At 47.5% G+C, this 19,404-nt stretch overlaps 1 pseudogene; it reads right to left on the minus strand.

Moving 5' to 3' along the window:
* Positions 1-731: 731 nt before the first annotated feature.
* LOC135704135 (PAS domain-containing serine/threonine-protein kinase-like) lies at positions 732-7,727 on the minus strand (annotated as a pseudogene).
* Positions 7,728-19,404: the final 11,677 nt, after the last annotated feature.

The following is a 19,404-nucleotide window of genomic DNA, read 5'->3' on the forward strand; positions in this document are numbered from 1 at the left end:
CACTTAAAAAAATTCATGTAAATTTAGGTGCTCTGAGACTGACATATACGAGCGTCATTTTTGACATAAAATTGAGTCGTAATAGACGCAAAACTCAGCTCAATCAAACGTACTTTTCGTCGAGTACCGAACTTTTCAGTCTCGGAGCACTTAATTTTACATGACATGTTTGTTTACGTCTCATCCTGTATGTCAAAGATGGATTCCGTCACGTGTAATATTAGGTATTTCTAAGTGTGTATCTCTTGAACTGACCTATTTGGAGCAATTTTTCTCAATTTACTTAGGGTCTCTCTAAGAAAACAGTTTTTTGCTCTACTTTTTTTACGTACACTAAGTCTTACGAGAAGACACAGGGGTAAAAGGAAAATCAAAAATTGCAGCCGTCACGAAAAAGTGTTAGGTTTTGAACGCTTATAACTTTGACATGTATAGATAAAATTAAAATTCAAATACACCAATCTATAGGAAATAACTCTACAATTCTGTAAAAATAAACACTTTTCCAAAAAAATTTAAACATGTACAAATAAAAAGTGATAATTCAAACTGACTTGCGATGAGCGGCAGTTCTTCTCAGACTTAATTCCTTATTTTTTACGATCTGTAAAGTAACTAGCATCACTGCGCTATTTCTGCTCCTGCACAGTACGGATGTGTCAAACTTTGATTTTTGACACAAACATTGTTTGGTATCCCAGTATAATTTCACCGGAGTCTCCAACTCACCCTTACTGCTGCACCGGAGCAACGGAAGATGCCGACATCACGACAACGACCGGGTGGTTCGTTTTGTCGCCTCTAACGGTTACTTTTGCTCGGCCACCAACGCAATTACTGCTACTGGACGGATCATGCTGAAAGGTTCCTTCCGGTCGTTCCATCCCCCGGTCAACAGCAGCACCATCTGCTGTATCACAGTTGTCTTCTAGTAATAATAAAGCTCCTGTTGTTGATTGTTGGCCAACCCAATTCCCATCAACCAGACTGATGCACGTTCCGTCCGGTTCCCTCAGATACAACCTGATGAGACCGGTGGAAAGAATATTCATCTCTCTGCCTGAGATATCGTCATACCAATATCATCATTGTACGACAGAGAACAAATATCGTCGTCCAGCATCTCGTCGGGATCCATGAACGAATCATCATGCTGGACATACTCATCGTCATCTTCACCATCGAAAGGCTGTGCGACGACGTGGATAGTTTTTTTTATACCGGGGGGAATCTGCTCACAGACACCTGAGAAGGAACTCAAGGTGTGGGGATGGGAGAATTTCCCTCCCGACCCACTAAACCTTACCCTGTGCGCTTGGCCCTTGACCTCCCCATTATTAATTCGTGGGAGAGGCCGCTGTAGCGCTATGGCGCTTCTCTAGCAATACTCTATCGATCTAGCCGGGCAGTAGGCAACTGCTGCTCGGCACGCCACTGTCGTTGTAATTCCGAAACTATGTGGGTGATCGCAGTCACCACCGCGCTCCAGTTCTCGGTGGTACCACACATCCTGGGAACGATGTTATCCGGACTGGTATCCGCTCCGCATATCGCTAGCAAAGCGCTCGATACTGGCTCGAAACGTGGACAGGCAAACACGACGTGTTCGGCGGTCTCCTCGACACCAGCACATGTGGGGCAGATGGGAGTACTTGCATGTCCGAACCTATGCAGGTAGCTCCTAAAGCAACCATGGCCTGACAGGAATTGTGTCAGGTGGAAATTTACTTCCCCATGGTGCCTGTTGACCCAGCTTGATACGGAAGGTATCAAGCGGTAAGTCCACCTCCCCTTTGTGGAGTTTTCCCACTCCGATTGCCATCTCGCGGTCGACACAACTCGCGCGTTGTTGCGCACCCCTCGAACGGTCCTCGCGTCATAGCACACCACATCCTCCTTAATGATAAGGCTGATTGGCATTATCCCTGCTATGACACAGACGGCCTCTCTCGAGATAGTGCGGTATGCACTGGCCACCCTCAAGCACATTAGCCTGTGTGTACTCTCTAGTTTCTGCCTGTGGCAGTCAATATCCAGTATCGCAGCCCACGCAGGGCCGCCGTATCTGAGGATAGATACTACGACCCCAGCGAGGAGCCTGCGCTTACTGGCATTCACTGCCGAGCTGTTTGACATCATGCGGGATAATGCCCCCACAGCCATAGACGCTCTCTTGCAGGCGTACTCGACGTGGCAGCCGAAGCTGAGCTTATCGTCGAGCATAACCCCCTAGAGTTTTAGAGAGCGCACAGAACTAATTGTGATTCCGCCGACTGTCAACGTCGCATGCTGTACTGACATGCGATTGTTGACTACGACCACTTCCGTCTTGTGATGGGCGAGCTCCAGTTTCCTGGTTCTCATCCATTCCTCCACAAGCCTGACGCAGTGGGCCGCTGTCAGCTCTACCTCCTCGAGGGATTCCCCGCAGACTACCAGCGTGACATCGTCGGCAAAACCTACAATTTTCACGCCTACCGGGAATTTTATCCTCAACAGTCCATCGTACATGACGTTCCATAACACCGGGCCCAAGATGGAGCCTTGTGGCACTCCTGCGGTGACTCTAACGCATTTTTCGCCATCTTCGGTGTCGTACGTCAACACACGATTCTGGAAGTAGCTTTCCAGAATCTTATACAGCCCTCCGGGAATTTGGAGCTGGTGTAGCGAGCGGGCTATCGCCCCCCAGCACGCGCTGTGGAACGCGTTCTTCACGTCTAAGGTTAGCACCGCGCAGTAGCGTTTCCGATGGACCGCCTCTGCCGTCTGGATGACGTCGCGGATGGCGTCCACCGTGGATATGCCCTTTCGGAACCCGTACTGGCTGCTTGACAGGCCATCTACACCTTCGGTGCAGGCCGCCAGCCTGTTGAGGATGACCCTCTCAAGCAGTTTCCCAGTGATGTCCAGCAAACAGATGGGTCTGCATGCTGACGGGTCCCCAGGGGGTTTTCCTGGCTTCGGAAGCAGCACCAGCTTCTGCCGCTTCCACGCATCTGGGAAGACGCCTACGTCCAGACAAGTCTGAAAAACAGAACGGAACATGTCTGCCACCCTCAGAGCCACAACCGGGATCCCATCTGGGCCCGGGGCCTTGCCCACCACCAGCGACTTGGCAATACCGCCAAGTTCACTGTTCGTCACTCTAGACACTTCTCCCTGATCCACGCCTGGGATCCGCGGCCAGGAGTCTACGTCCCTACGCGGGAACAGGAACCCAACGATCGGAGCCAGTACCGCTGGTGATCTATCCGGAGGTGCCGTCACGCCGCGGGTCTTTACCATGACCACTTTGTAAGCATCCCCCCATGGGTTCGTGTTGGCGCTTTGGCATAGGTTGTCAAAGCACGCGCGCTTGCGTCTGGCGATCGCTTTATTGAGTGCCGCCTTAGCCGCTAGATTCAGTCGTACGAGCTCGTTGCATCCTCCTTCTCGCCTGGAGGCAAGACGCCCTGAGGATAGCAATCGACTCGCTCCACCAGTACACCGGTCTATGGCCATGCCTGGGATAGGCTCTCCTAGGCATGGTTGTATCGCACGCCCTTGTCAGTGCTGCTACCAGTTCTTCCCCCGTCAGATCCGGGGTTATTCGCTCCCGCCTCAGTGCTTCGCCGAAGACCTCCTCCTCGAAGAACGACGTCCGCCAGCCTCGAGTGCAGGAGGAATTTCCTCCTGCCACTCGCCTCTCACCTGGCCCCACACTGTACCGAATCGCCTGATGGTCACTATGAGTGTAACCCTCATCGACCCTCCAGTGTAGGTTGCCCTCCAAACTCGGGCTGCAGTATGTCACGTCGATGACGGATTCTGCACCATTCCTTCTGTAGGTACTGACCGAGCCGGTGTTGGATAGTACAACGTCCAGCTTGGCCATTGCCTCCAGTAGGATGCATCCTCTCCGGTTGGTGTGGTGGCTACCCCACTCTACCGCCCATGCGTTAAAGTCGCCCGCAATGACCACCGGTCTTAGGCCGACAAGTACCGCAGTGAGTTTGTCCACCATCTGCGAGAATTGCTCGATAGACCACCTGGGCGGAGCATAACAGCTACCTAAATATACTCCATTAACCCTGGCGATCACGAATCCCTCGCTCGAGTTGGACACGACTACCTCCTGAATGGGGAAGCTCCCCATCGTGCATATCTCCGCCATCCCCGACGCGTCCGTGACCCAATTTCCGTTGCCGGTTGGGACGCGGTACGGGTCAGAGATTATTGCGACATCCGCTCCCCATTCCACTGCCGATTGCCACAGCAGTTGCTGGGCAGCCGAACAGTGGTTCAGGTTCAACTGCGCTACCTCGAACATGGCTGAGCATTGCTCTTGGCCCCCGGGCAGCGTGAGCCACCTGCCATGTGGTTGGTAGGGGTATTCCCCTTCTCCGCGCATATCGTGCACCTCGGCGGCTTTTGGCAACCTCGCGCCTTATGGCCCTCCAAGCCGCACCATCTGCAAAGCTTGCTCCTGTCGGTGTTCTTACAGTCACGGGCCACATGGCCCTGACCGAAGCACCTAAAGCAAGCCGTAACCGGTCGGGAAATACTGACGGGGCAGACCGACCAGCCCACTCGCACCCTCCCTGCGGCTACCGCCTTTCTGGCCTCAGCTGCAGAGAGCCTGATGGTAGACACTTGGGTGGAAAACAGTCCCTTCCTCAAGGTAATCGCTGATTGCGGTACCTCGACTTGACACTGTTCGCGGAGCGCCGTGACTATCTCGGTCGCCTCCGTCACTTCGTCCAGGTCCTTGATAGTCGAGCCTAGCGACTTCAGCTGCACCCCAGTACCAACGACCTCCTTTGCCAGTTTCTGGTAGGTTGGTCCCTGGTCTTTAGCACCACGTTTGAGCACCAGGAGCATCTCGCCTGTACAAGTGCGCCTGATGCTCCTCACGTTACTGCCCATCTCCACAAGGCGCTCGTCCGTTCTCATTTTCTTCAAGACTTCCGCGTATTTCGACGCGTCCGTCTTGAAGATGAGAGCTTCACCCTTGTTCCTGGTCCGGGCAGCACTGCTCTTGGGGGCAGTTTTGTCCGGGGGTTTCGGGGGTTTCGGGGGGGCGCCCTTCTTACTGCCCTGCTTCCCGCCCTTGGAGCCGCTACTGTTCTAAACTGTTCTACTGGCTATTCCAGCCCTCTTTTTCGGTACGTCCACTGATGCAGTGGACTGATGGGCCACCGCCACACACTCCACCTGCGCAGAGACTTTCCGTCTCTTAGGGCGTGCTGCGCCCTTTACTGGCGAAGGTGAGGGCCGATCGCGCTTCTGTCCCTGCGTAACGGCAAAGTGGAGGGCCTCGCTGGCCATCGTGTTGTTGCCCGCGAAGTTGAAGGCGTCCGTCTGGGTAGACTTCGGCTCCTTCTGTTCTGTCCTCTCTGCGACCTCTAGTCGCTTCCTAAGCCGCTCGTGGTCGTCCTGGGCCTCGTTCACGGTTGCACGGAGCTGTCTCAAGGCCTGTTTTAGGTCCTTCGCGATGTTGCTCTTCGTGCTCGTGAACTCTATGATGACGTCGAGCTGTCCCGCGATTGCAAGCAGCCTAGGGAGGGGCCCAAAGCTATTCATGGTTCTGATTAGCCCGGGCCAGTCTTTCGGCTGCTCCTCCGGCTGTCCACCGATCTCGGCCGTTGTCTCTGCATCGCGTGGAGATTTCGGCCGTTTGTTCGGCTCACTGTGTTCGGGAGATCTGGGTAGACCACTCTTCGCGAACGGATTCGCGGTCGCCTCCTCGGCGACTTGTTCACCTGGGGTTTGGGGTTTTTGGTTTTGTTGATGATTGTTTGAAATCATCCCGACTGTTGGGTCCCCCTTAGACCGCTATCCTACCGTGCAAATGGAATAGTCGCTGATTGATCCCCATGGGTGCCTATGCGAGCAGTGAGGTCCATGACGAGAGTTGACATAGGCCTTCATGGGGCGTTAAGTTCAGAGCCGGATCGCGTAAGACGGGAATAACTCAACCGAACCTATTCCCACCGCAGCCCCAACTGGGTGGCACGGGAGGAATGTATTCTAAGGCCTGCCAGGGTTTTATGGGACGGAGATGAACAAGGCATTAGCTCAAACGTCGTTTCGGTCGGTTCCACCCGACTCTACTAAGAGAATGAAATACCTTGAGCGCCAGCCCGTAGTGTGGTTTATGATAAGTTTCCACTCTGTATCCTACATTAGGGCCAGTGTGTCAGTATACATACTTTCGATCTTACTGACATCGATCGCAAGGCGCCGTCCGGCGCGTCCCCTCGTTTGTTGTTCGATTTGCCGACTGGATCAGTACCGCAGCACTGGTGGTCCATCGTTTCCAGGGTGCACCACGAGGAGACGAACAACTTCACACCCCTGGATAGTCCCGTCTGGCTGGAGCAGATAGTCGCATCTATAAATTTCGTGTCCGGATTGGTTTCGGACGGTTCGTAGGGGACGATTTTGGAAAAATTGAACTGTGATGGATTGGTTTCCTGCGTCATCCATGCCGTCTCCAGTAGCTCATGGATGATGATCCGAGTTTTGGGATTCATGTCAAACAGCGATTGCAGGATTTCCTCGCCGTCCACGAATGGGTTCTCGGAGAACATCAACACGTACAGTGTCACGCCGAGAGCCCACATTTTCAGTTCCGGGCCGGAGTAGCGGTTGCCTGCCAACACTACCGGACTGCAGTACTCGGTCGAGCCGTAGAAAGTTAAAAAAAGTTGCCCTTTCTGTACGAAAGTCGTCAATCAGCTGGATATGGAAATTGTGATCGATGGCAGGTGACCGCATTATCACGGGTCTTCGATTGATAAACTCGAACGATTTCCATCTCAATCTGCAAGAACTTGTCGTTATCGAACCATTCGAGCATGTTGACAATGTTCGGATGCTTCACGTGCGTCAATAGGTACACTTCCATCGGAATTTCCCGCTTCTCCTCGGTCTTAATGATAAACTGCGGCACGAGCTTCTTCTTCAGTATGAACTTCGATATCACCAGCAACCTATCCGAGTTTCGGTAGCTCATCTTCACATACCCGTGAGCAACAGCTGTATTCTTGATGGCCTGCCCAAACGAATTATCCACCGTACTGGTCACGCTGTTGAACGTCAACGTCAGATTATGATGCTTATCCTCAACCTCTAGGTACGATGAATCCGGATCCCGGCTTACCCAGATGCAGTAGATTTTCCTCTCAGAGGGAAGCGTCTGATTTGAAATGGTGTACAGTAAATCGATCACGTTGCCACCGTAGTGAATCGCTTCCCGGCGGTACCGAATAGATCGACCTGCGTGGTCTATACGAAATTGAAAGCGGTCCAACGGCCGAATGTCGTTTCTGTTGATCTGGCGTTGATGGGACCATTGTCTTCGATGGTTTGACACTCCAGCAAGTTGCAGCATTATTTGAATTAAGGGTACTAATGGGGTCTGAATAACTGCCTCTTTCTCTTGAGACCACTCTAGAACCTAAATTTCGCATTTAGATCTATAAGTAAACTGCTGGTCTTAATTCCTCTGGTATATTCAATTAGAGCTTGTTCCTGAATATACAGTCATACAGCACGTAATGTTGTGAACAACTTCAATGACAGTTGTCCAACAGTGCTCCCATTCTATTTTTACAACAATCCAATGCCTACGAGATTGTGCCGAAGGTGTGCCGATGGATGTGCCCAAGCTGTGCCGAATCTAATTTCGGCACAATGTGTTGAGTGACTTACCCCTTGATTTTCTCCCGTACCGAAGACATGTTGAAAGTTTCATTCAGATCAGAGATGGCCATGCAAGATTTTGGCATTCTGGCAGGATTTCAACTGGCAATGGCTCCTAAGAATTTTCGACTTTCCACGAACAAATCATCCAACCACCTCTCTGTTGTCGCCGTCGTCGCCGTCGGCGTCGTTGTCGTCGTCATCGAGCTGGAAGTAGACGACTGTCATCGGTGAAGCGCAAGATTGATGGGCCAGTAATTTATGAACCAATGCGACAAATAGATATATGAATGTATCCGAATTAAAGGGGTTAAATCAGCTCCATCGTCGTACGTTCGTTTGTGGGGGGGGGGGGTCTGAGTAACGAATTTCTTCGCATCCAATTCTAGCAAATCCATTTCCGTATAATCAAGATGTTCCCATAGAGAGAGGGAATCGTAAACATGGAGGCTTTTTTTTTCTTAGATGGCACGAGATTCAGCTTATCAGTGAGTCCTAGCCGGGTAACCTTTTCCGCGTTGTAATATTTAAATATTCGCACCAGGGCGCTGCCCTCCGGCCGGCCGGTCACACACATCCATCTTTTGGGCACCTTTTCCCGAAAATGGAAGGAACTACATAAGCTGCCGGACCGTGGGATTGCCGCATTAGCAGCCTGTTCTCGACGTTTCAATTTTCAATTAAAATGCAAATGAATCGTCTGGGAGGCCAACGTGCGTCCACTGGCGGTAGATTCCGTTCAGCCATGTCGGGAAAAGTCAGATATGAGGTGATGGTTGCGGGACGTGTGGTGTGTGTGGGTTTGTGTGCGCCGGAATGAGATTCTGGAAAATGTGATGCTAATTTGGAAGGAAAATAATCTTGAAGAATGGCAAATATATTCGAAAGCGAGCGGGGACCCGCGAAGGACTTTACCTACGACAACGACGGAGAATGTGATACGTTTTTGCTACGGAGAAAGGTCACGTCACGAAGGTCAGTTGGGATGGGAACGGACGTGACTGATAAGTTATTTTCTTATAAACTCTATTATGGACGTGTTATGCCCAGGGGTCTTCTGCTTCTAACATGTTTTTCCATCCCTCTCGGCCCACAATGTTTCCTACTGTTGATAGGATTGATGTAGGCTCACCGGCCTTCCTTGGTTACGCCAGACGGATGAAATAATTTAAATAATAAAAAAGATAATCATAATTCCAGTTCAAAGCCTTGACAAAATGTCAATAGTTTTCTTTTTCCACGGTGTGCCGAATGCAACTGACAGTCCCCCGAATATGATTCAATTTACTAAATAGCAAATCCAAAATAGCCCCGAAATTAGAAAGCAGCTCGCAGCACATCCATAATGGAGTGCGGCAAATCGGATTTCCCACGCCACGGCTGGCCACCGACCCCGAAACGAATGATTTTTTCATGAACAATCTCTTGGCCCAATCCGAACCAAACAGATACACAAAACCATTCTTCGGGAGTGAGACGCAAAAAAGCAGCCAACAGCAATAGCACACATCACATCCATGGAAGTGTTGAGTGTATTAAAACTGTTTAATAATTTAAGCATGTTTTCCTAAAGCGCCAAGCCAACGAAAAATCGCTTCAATCTCACCAAGGAATCTGTCGATTCGGACACATTCCGAGCGACAGACGGCCGCACGCACGGACGCAATATTCGCTCGAGCTGGATATCTCATCTCGAAATCAAATCGAAGCCTAGCGCGTCATTTTGCTAAATCAAGGCCTGCTAAGCCTGGGAATAACCGCAGGCAAATCGGCAACGCCTTCTGTGATGCTGCTGCTGCTGCCACACTGCTTATGCTGATTGAATAAATTCGGTCCTCAAGGTTCTCACGTTTTCCGGGAGCGAGGCCGGCGGTAGATGGGAGCCGGAACTTTCATCTCGAATCTGGCGTGACGCTCTGGGCAGGCGAAAATTGACACTTGTCCCGTTCCGTCGTTGTCGTCGTCGTCGTCGTCATCGTCGTCTGCTTATGAGCACGTTCCGGCGATATGTTTGCTTTCTGATTTCACACTCGCCTAAATTCGGTTCCTTTGCGAAAACACATTTTGCCTGATGACGGACGGAGTGAGTGCGTTTCGGGTTGTCACTACTCGTTGGCGGCACTGGCAGTGGTGTTGGTAGTTTTGGAAAACTAACGAATACCCCGGAATTTCGACCCCTTGAGGCACCTACAGTTGGGGAAATTCTGAAATTGTTGCATTCAAGAATAAGACAAGAATATTGGTTGGCATAGAAAGCTCTCGATGGATCAAATTGAAGTACTTAAAATATCACAATTTATTAAAAATTATTGATTTCACGATAGTTGTAGAAATTTCGTCAGATTCATAATTAAATCATATAATTAAATAATTTCAGTAAGTCGAAGATCTCAAAATATTCAACCAAAGTAACAATTTTGGTTTTATGAGGGCTCTGTAGATTATGATTAAGCCTTGTAGTACCCAACAGACAATTTGAGCTTATTAAAAGCAGAATAAGCTATTTTTTAGCTGAAGAAGCAAATTTTTGCCTGAACAAGCTTTTATTCAGTTTCCAATGTTTGTTGGGTATGCTTTAAAACCTCTATAAAACATGCAATGTTTCTTGGGAATGTCTTGAAGTTTCGTATTTCAAGTACAAGTTCAAGATATTGTGGAAGTTCCAAGTACCGCAGAAAACCTAGACCGAGAGATCTTTGGAGAATTTTAGAGCTCTTAAAGGCAGTTCCCGTAACTGCAGGAAAGTCCAGACTTTTAGAACAGTTAACAAATTTACAAACGTGAGGGTAAATAAACTCATTACAGCTCCATGTTTTCAGGAACAAATTACGAGAACCCTTGAGATTGTTCGCGCACGAAGCGAACGTGTCCAGCAGCGTCGACCGAACGAGCAGTAATCGGATTGGTTCCCGTCAGGGAGGAGATGCAACGGCAGAGAAGAAGAAGTTCAAATCTATTTAATCAGTCGTTAACGCGTGAAGAGCAGGGATGCCAAAAATAAGCAATTTTTAAACCAAGAATCTGAATATACAGATAAACAGATTTTTTGATTGGGTAAATGCAAAATTTTTGCGTCAGTGTAACCGTATGATTTATAACCTTGCCTCGAGAGTGTGGAACTCAATGAACTGGATTACCGGGGTAAAGTAATCGGGCACACACAACGTACATGCAATTACCTACGTCTCAAATTGCAAATACATTGTTTTTGGATTACTAATACTAAATATTAACCAATTAAATCTTAATCTTAAGTTTTTGGTCATTCAATTGACCAAAAAGTAAGCAAAGTTTGGCATTTTTTTTTGTGGACCAATGAAAAAACATAAAAGGACGCGGTTTTGAAATTCAAAAAGCTTAAAACTTCGTCTTTATTTCCAAATTTTTTCAAAGCAAAAAAACAAAATGGCGCCCGTGTAAACGTTTGTCCCTTGGAATTGTCAAGCTGCGAACAGCCTAGTACCTCAGGATCCATCTGAAACACAACACGATTAAAGAGGCTTTGAAGTTTATCTGTTGGAGGAATGACCTAAGAACGGGTAAATAACTTCAAATTTTTCACCCCTTTATTCCTCTTCAGAACAAATAGTGAATACAAAGAATTTCCTCCAATGAAAAAGGTTTTCTTTCGAATGGACAAAGGTAGAAGTCGTTAAAACCCTTTCAACACAACATAGTTGATACTTATACCTTTCAAAAAATGCAATAACAAAAAAATCGTTTTTTTTTTTTAATTTTGAATGAGAACCTCCCCATAAGCAAACATTTGCAAAAGTAAATCCGAGTTGAAGCTTACCGCTATTAATGTATTCGGCGCAAATACGCAATTAGTTTTAATTATACAGATATTCATACAGATTTTTGAAGAAGAAATGCAGATGAAAAGATTTTTATAAGCAAAAATACAGATTTGCTTTTGGCAACCCTGGTGAACAGGTTCATCATTCGTTGCTAGACCGTCTAGCAGTATAGTTCGTTTGTTCGTTCGCTTCGCTATCGAGTTTTTTCTAGTTCGTTTTATTGCTACGTTCGCGTCGTGGAAGTGCCGTCATCGACAGGCGCATTGGCAAGTCTAATTGCTCTTGCCAATAAACAAAGCATGGTACGCAAGCGTACTACTGCTCCTGCATCGGAGGGCCCTAGCAAGAAGGTCCAAATGGATCCCAGCGCTGCTTCGAATGACGCAGCAAATCGGCTGCTATAGAGCAACCAATTCTTGGTGCTCGGAGTAGAAAATGGCGGTGGTGACGCCACTGAAATTGCGAAAAATGAGCGCATTCCCCCGCTGTTCACCCCGATGAAGGACGTCGCTCGGCTTAGGGATGAGCTGGCAAAACGCAAATTGTTCCCGCGGTTCAAAATCTGTAGCGTTGGAACAAAGATCATGTGCTCCAGCCTACAGCAGTACAAGTCGGTCGGTGACCTGCTGAAGAACAGCACAGTGGAGTTTTACACTCACGATTTGCCTTCGATGAAACCATTGAAGGTTGTTTTACGGCTACCGTAAAAGATGAACTGGTGAGGCTCAGATTGAAACCAGAGGCATTCCACCCAATGAGTCAACGGCCTATGCCCAATACCAACTATCGTGACCAACTGTTTCTGGTCCACCTCACGAAGGGCTCCACCACCCTTGCTGCGCTCAAGAGCAACATACGTGACCTGTTTCAGGTCATTATCGACTGGGAATACTACAAGCCGCAACACCGTGATGTGACCCAATGCACAAGTTGCCTCTCCTGCGGCCATGGCACTCGACCGCGACCTGTGCTCAAGCTGATGACACCGACCCGAAGTGCGTGAATTGCCGCGGAACTCACCATGCCACTACTCAGGACTGCCCTAAGCGAACGAATTTCATCACCAGCAATCACGGACGAACAATACCCGGCAATCCGTCCTCGTCGGCTGGTCCCAAATCTTGCACCAACCTCTCAACAACAGTCAACAAGCCGCCCCCTCAGCTCATCATCGCCTCACTGCTGCTGCAGCTCTGCCTAATCAAGCTTCTGCCTCGGCGCCTGGACTATCGTATGCCCGTGTTGCCTCACGTGACTCAGTTGACGATTCTCCGTTAACATCAGAGGAACTAGTAACGCTGGTTGCAGAGGTGATCGTCATTCTGCGCACCTGCAAGACTCGATCTGAACAGCTTCATGCTGCCTTGTATGGACTGTATGAAGCTATAAAAATTGCAAATTGGAACGCTTGCTCACTGACGAACAAGAATAGAGAGCTACTCGATTTCCTCTACACCAAGGAGGTCGACATTGCTATCATCTCCGAGACGCACTTGAAGCCTGAACTGAACGATTTCCTTCCCGACTTCCGGCTCGTCAGACTTGATCGCACCTGCTCTGGAGGTGGAGGAGTGGTCATCGCTGCAAGACGGAACATCAGTTGCCGGTTGCTACCAAACATCCAGCTGAAAACAATTGAAGCCATCGGAGTGGAGGTGAGCACATCACTTGGTCCAATCACCATCATCGCAGTCAGTGGCCCTCCGGAAAGACATCATCAAACTCACCCGGAGGATCGGGAACTTTATCATCGCTGGCGATCTGAACGCAAAACATCAAGCTTGGGGCAACGGTCGGAGCAATCGAAACGGCACCATCCTGAATGAAGACCTGCAAGAGGGCCACTATACCATCTTGGCCCGGACTTCGGTCTGGGGTCCATGCGACCATCGACATCTATGTAAGCAACATGGGACACAACATCTCGCAACCTGTGGCATTCCAGGAACTGAGCTCGGACCACTACCCGGTGGTGGCCGAAGTTGGAACCTCGGTAAACCGATTCGAAGCTTCCCGGTGCAACTACCATCGAGTCAACTGGGCGCAATATCAACACTGCGTCGACACAACCATCGACTACGATGTCCAACCGGGGACGTCCGAAGATGTTGACTGGTGTCTACAAACCATCGAGGAGGCGATTTTCCGGACCAGGGAACAACACGTGCCAGTATCCAGACAGGTCAGTAACACTCTGAACCTTGACAGCCCTACCAAAGATCTCATCAGACTCCGTAACACCATTCGTAGGCAGTACCAGCGTACTGGCCTGCCTAACTTGAAGACCAATTGTAATAGATTAACAAAGATCATTCAGGTTAGGATGGTGGATCTCAGAAATAACGATTTTGCTAGTAAGATCCGCTCTCTCCCAGATTGTGCTAAGCCCTTCTGAAAACTTACAAAAATTCTTAAAAACAAGCCTAGGCCCATTCCAACACTGACCCCACTGGATCGTCCCGGCGACCCAGTGGTTCATCTGATAACTTCTGAAGAGAAGGCAGCCGCGATAGGTCAACACTTCGTCAGCTCCCATAATCTCGGACAAAACATCGTCAGCCCTCATGAATCTGAGGTTGCTGAAAATGCAACCAATCTTCTTCAGATTCCTAACATTTTTCCAGAGGAATCCGAGATTACGGCTGACGAACTGTTGGCCTATATCAAATCATCTAAAAACATAAAGGCCCCAGGTTTCGACAACATCCTGAATCTGGAACTCAAACAGTTGAGTTCCAGATTCTACAACCATCTGGCACTGATTTTTAATCAGTGCCTCAGACTTTGCTACTTCCCCTCGTGTTGGAAGTCAGCTGAAGTCATACCCATCCGGAAACCTGGGAAGGATCCGTCCTCTCCTTCAAGTTATTGAACAATCAGCCTTCTCTCAGGGTTATCAAAACTGTTCGAAAGAGCAGGGTACCACCGGCTCCTAACATCTGCCGATGAAAACAACTTGTTACTCGAGAAACAGTTTGGTTTTCGGAAAGGTCGTTCGACCGTCCACCAGCTAACTCGAGTAACAAACATTCTCAGATGGAACAAGTCTGTTTCGAAAACATCTGCCATGGCGTTGTTGGACGTTGAAAAAGCGTTCGACAATGTCTGGCATGATGGCCTGTGTAGTAGGTATAAGTCTCATGTTAAATAAATAACTTAACAATATCAAAACATCTAAAATTCTCAGTGTATAACTTTCAGCTACAGTCTTTATTTCACTGGTAGCGAAATGCCGGATGATTGCTTTTCGGTTCCGTCGAAAAAGAGCGTAAAAGAAAAGAAAGATCGGGTGCATGATTGGAAAAGAATTGAGAAGCGGGACTCGTCGTTGCAACCATAGGGTAAACTCAGCGAAATCAAATACGAGAGAGGGAGAGAATTGGTTCGGTATCTGATGTACTCTCTCGACAAAGCCGAATCGATTTTCTCCCGCTCAATGGCATCGTTCGTTGCCTCTGGCACGATCGGATATCCAGCTGAGTAGAGGCAACTGCCATCCTTCATCTTTGGTACACCAGCAATCCGAACCAATTCTCTCCCTCTCTCGTATTTGATTTCGCTGAGTTTACCCTATGGTTGCAACGACGAGTCCCGCTTCTCAATTCTTTTCCAATCATGCACCCGATCTTTCTTTTCTTTTACGCTCTTTTTCGACGGAACCGAAAAGCAATCATCCGGCATTTCGCTACCAGTGAAATAAAGACTGTAGCTGAAAGTTATACACTGAGAATTTTAGATGTTTTGATATTGTTAAGTTATTTATTTAACATGAGACTTATACCTACTACAGCGTGTAGTAACAACGGGTGTCGAATTAATAATCCTTGCTCTCCCCGATGACCGAAAGGACGTGGCGTAATAATCCTTGCCCTCCCCGATGAATAAGCGTCACGACAGCCTGGTGTTCCAATTGCAGCAGTACGGTCTTCCAATCTTCCTAGCAGGCTTGCTTCCACTCACTTGCTACAAAAAAATGATTTTCTGAATTTTGAAATCATTAGATGTTAAAATGATATTTTGAACTTGTTAGATACAAGAAGAGGTTGAAAGGCAAGTGTTTGACACATGAAACCTGTCAAGTTCGCTTTAAGATAGTCACAATCAGCAATTTTCCGACTCGCGAGCGCTCACTCTGAGTGAACGCTCACGAATCATAAAATCGCTTATTGTAACACTCTGGTAGCGAAATTGACAGGTTATATGAGTCAAACACTTGCCTTTCAACCTCTTCTTGTATCTAACAAGTTCAAAATATCATTTTAACATCTAATGATTTCAAAATTCGGAAAATCATTTTTTTGTAGCAAGTGAGTGGAAGCAACCCTGCTTCCTAGTGAAGATCATAAACACCTATCTATCAGACAGGACGTTCCGAGTCTCTCTGAATGGCATCACATCGGATGCTTTCAACATCGGTGCCGGGGTTCCACAAGGAAGCATCCTTGGCCCCATCCTATTCAACCTGTTCACCTCCGATATGCCAGCTCTCCCTCATCGTGGATTGTTGTCTTTGTTCGCAGATGACACATCCATCGTCAACAAGAGTAGGGTCATCGGAGCTCTGACTGCCAAATTTCAGAGAGGCCTGGACGTCCGTCTGAATATTTCAACAGCTGGAAGATCCGTATCAAGGCGGCAAAGACCCAGCTCATTATCTTTCCACACTCTAAATCTCCCAGACTTGTTCCGTCGGAGAATAACAAGAACTGCTTAAACGGCACAGTGGTGGAACGGTCCAAAGAGGTCGTGTACCTAGGTCCAACACTAGACAGCAAGCTTCTTTTCAGGGAGCACGTTGACAAAACGAAAACCAAGTGCAACATCTTGATAAGATCGTTGTATCCACAGGAAGTCAACCCAGTCCCTGAAAAATAAGCTTGCTGTCTACAAACAAATCATCCTTCCTGTAATCGAGTACGGTATGCCAATCTGGGAGAGTTGCGCAAAATGCCATCACCTTAAACTCCAAAGGATCCAGAACAAGATCCTTAGGATGGTCCTAAACAGTCCCCCGCGGACTAGAAATTCTGAGATCCACTTCCTGGCTGGAATTCAAACATTAGAAGAACGGAGAGTATTCATCCTGGAAAGGTTCAGCGACTCCTGTCTGAGATCAAATCATCAGATCATGCGTGATCTAGCACGTTAGGTTAAGTTATACTCGTAGTTAGGTAGGTTATCACTTTTTTCCAATTCAAACAAAACACATCCTTCAAGGGGTATGCTGTAAACTAGTTGCAAAACAAAAATATTAAATTAGAATAACAAATTAAACAAAGATGAAGAGCCGGCTAGGCTAATCAATTAAAATGTAAAATCAATGTCCAATCATAAACAAACAAAATAAACAAAATTTTATTAGTAGTAGTGTAGAGGTTCATTCTTGTACCAACCATTATACAGTCCACATCGAAATACAATTAGTTATAGTTAACTCTCGTTCCTTCTTCTGTGACAGCCGAAATACGAACAGCCTTTTTCAAGGCTAACCATGCAGAGTTCATCCGTTTGAACAAGTCAACCCAAGTAACAATTGTGGTTTTATGAAGGTTCTGTAGACCATGATTTAGACTTGTAAAATGCTTTAAAACCTCGATAAAACCTGCAATGTTGCTTGGGAAGCTATCGTTCCCGGATCGAGGCATTTCTCCTGAGGGAGGAATTGACCAATCTGCTGGGATCGTGCCATGCCAACGATCGCCACACTCTTCGAAGTGTCCGTGAGCGGACAAAGATGTGCCAAGAATTGCAGGGAAGTATAAACGCGACCTTCAGAGAAATTATGAAAACTCCAGAAATATTTTGGTTTTTTCACAGAGGTCCAGAAAACTTCAGGAAAATTTAAAAATTTCATTTATTTCAGAGCAGTCATCCGACTGAGAACTGAACTAAAAAAAATGGGTTGAAAGTGTGAGTTAATTTGGTGAAGGCGTCCGAGGATTCCGGCCTAACCAGGCGGATTGGCCTCCTTTCAAAGCTAGTGAAAACGGATCTGATGAGCTGTTCATCAATGTCCGAGTATGTAAATCGAGTGATTTCCACGGCTTACTAGCTCAACGGAATCGGATTCAATATTTCGGATGGATGGATTGGTGCCCTGCTGCTTTGTGGTCTCGCGGAAGAATGCAGTCCGATTATTATGGCCCTGAAAAATTCCAGGATCAAAATCAACGGCAACGCCATAAAGACGAAGCTGCTGCAGAAGTGAAAATTCCATCGATGGATGCGTGTTCAACTCTGCACATCCCAATCTGTACCGAGTACTTTATCTGTGCCGAAAGCTAGGTCAAACGTTGTGCCGAACGTGCCGAAGTGTGGCTATCAGTCTCAGTAACCCATGAGTTTGGCAACCGTGCACTTATGACTTTTGAGATTGTGTGTTTACATTTTCAAGCCAAGGATGGAAAAAAGACGTGAAACTTAATTTCAATATCATATTCAACGAGCTGGTTGCCGGTCATCCGCTTCAAGAAAATGGCACTCGAAAATTAGCCCCTTCGCGAGAAGAAGAAGGGTAACTGATGGTAGAAGACAGTTCTCTACCGTGCGTCATTGTGACAAACGTTTGGCGAAGCCAAGTACCCAAACGGCAAGTGGAAGATGAATCTTGTCTGCAATATCATCATGCTCATCGGGCAATGCTACAATCTGAAAAATAGGAAGGACTCGACCTAAAATGCCCACCAAATGTCGGTCCAGAATCTCGATACTAGTTGCAGTCGTTTGATGACTACCACCTCCTTGTTGTCCCTTCATATTTTTTATCCTTGGTCATGCCAGAATCGCATATTAATCTCCCTGAAACTGCTGCCGGTTCCGATTGCGTTCATTAAGACCACGATTCAGATTGGCTCTGTTACCTATGTTACCTGTCGGTGATACGAATAGTTGCGAAAGAGCGTAGAGAGACCTCCACAGTCAATCGAATCTGATTTCAGTCCATAGAATGAGCTGTACAGCTGACTGATTGGTGAATTGGGAGAAACAGCTGGAAAATGGCACGGACAAAAAAATCCCTTTCCCCTTACTTTGAAGTAAACGAAAAAGTAAACCATAGCAACGATTGGCAAAATGTCAACACAAAACAGTGATGCCATTTTATATTATATTTTGTGTCATACTTGTCATTGTGTGCCATGACCCGCCGATCAGTGTGCCACAATGTGTTTCGGCACAATGTGTAGAGTTGTTTACCCCTTGGAACATTAAGCAGGACTGCAGCAGAATGAAAAAAAGGAGATGCATTCTGTATTGTTCTGTCTACGTTCGAGTCTTCCAGTGATGCTGACTGGTTCTTCGACTAATTGTGGTGGAACCCTAGCCTGCGTACGTCCGCGCATTTTGAGGATGCTTATGATGTCGCTGATATTGAATTCTGTGCAAACACATTCACCCGCAGGAGGAGGAGGAGGAGGATGTTTGGTTCATTAGCATACTGTTTTCATTGAGAAATGCCACTGCGGTTGGAATTAAGCGAAAGGATATAGTGTGTCCTGCGTTCCAGTATGTATCGACCAACCACCCAACACTGCCAGCCCGCCAGAAGTGTCTAAATCTAAATCTTTCCAAGCACATAAACGCATGACACACACAAGTGTGCAAGCGTGGTGAATTACGAGCAAACTTGTATAGCAAGATAATGTGCACCCAAGTGGATGCACAACCTTCAGGGCCACAACCTGTGATACCACTATTCTAGTTCAAGTCCAGCTAGTTTAAGATTGCAGCAAAGTTGCATCCTCATGGACTATTAATCTTCTGCGGCAGACGGTCGGTGTTTGGAAGTAAACACGCTGTAAGGAATTTGTTATCACTTGTGTTCTGTACGTCGACTGTCGAGTTGTTCGAGTTGTTCCTTGTTGGTCCATAAGTCACATCTCCGCAGCCCGAAACATCCGAAATTTCCCTATTCAAA

This window comes from Ochlerotatus camptorhynchus, unplaced genomic scaffold (assembly GCF_037179485.1).
Source record: "Ochlerotatus camptorhynchus isolate MF236.1 unplaced genomic scaffold, CSIRO-AGI_Acam_v1.1 ptg000231l, whole genome shotgun sequence".
NCBI lineage: Eukaryota > Metazoa > Arthropoda > Insecta > Diptera > Culicidae > Ochlerotatus > Ochlerotatus camptorhynchus.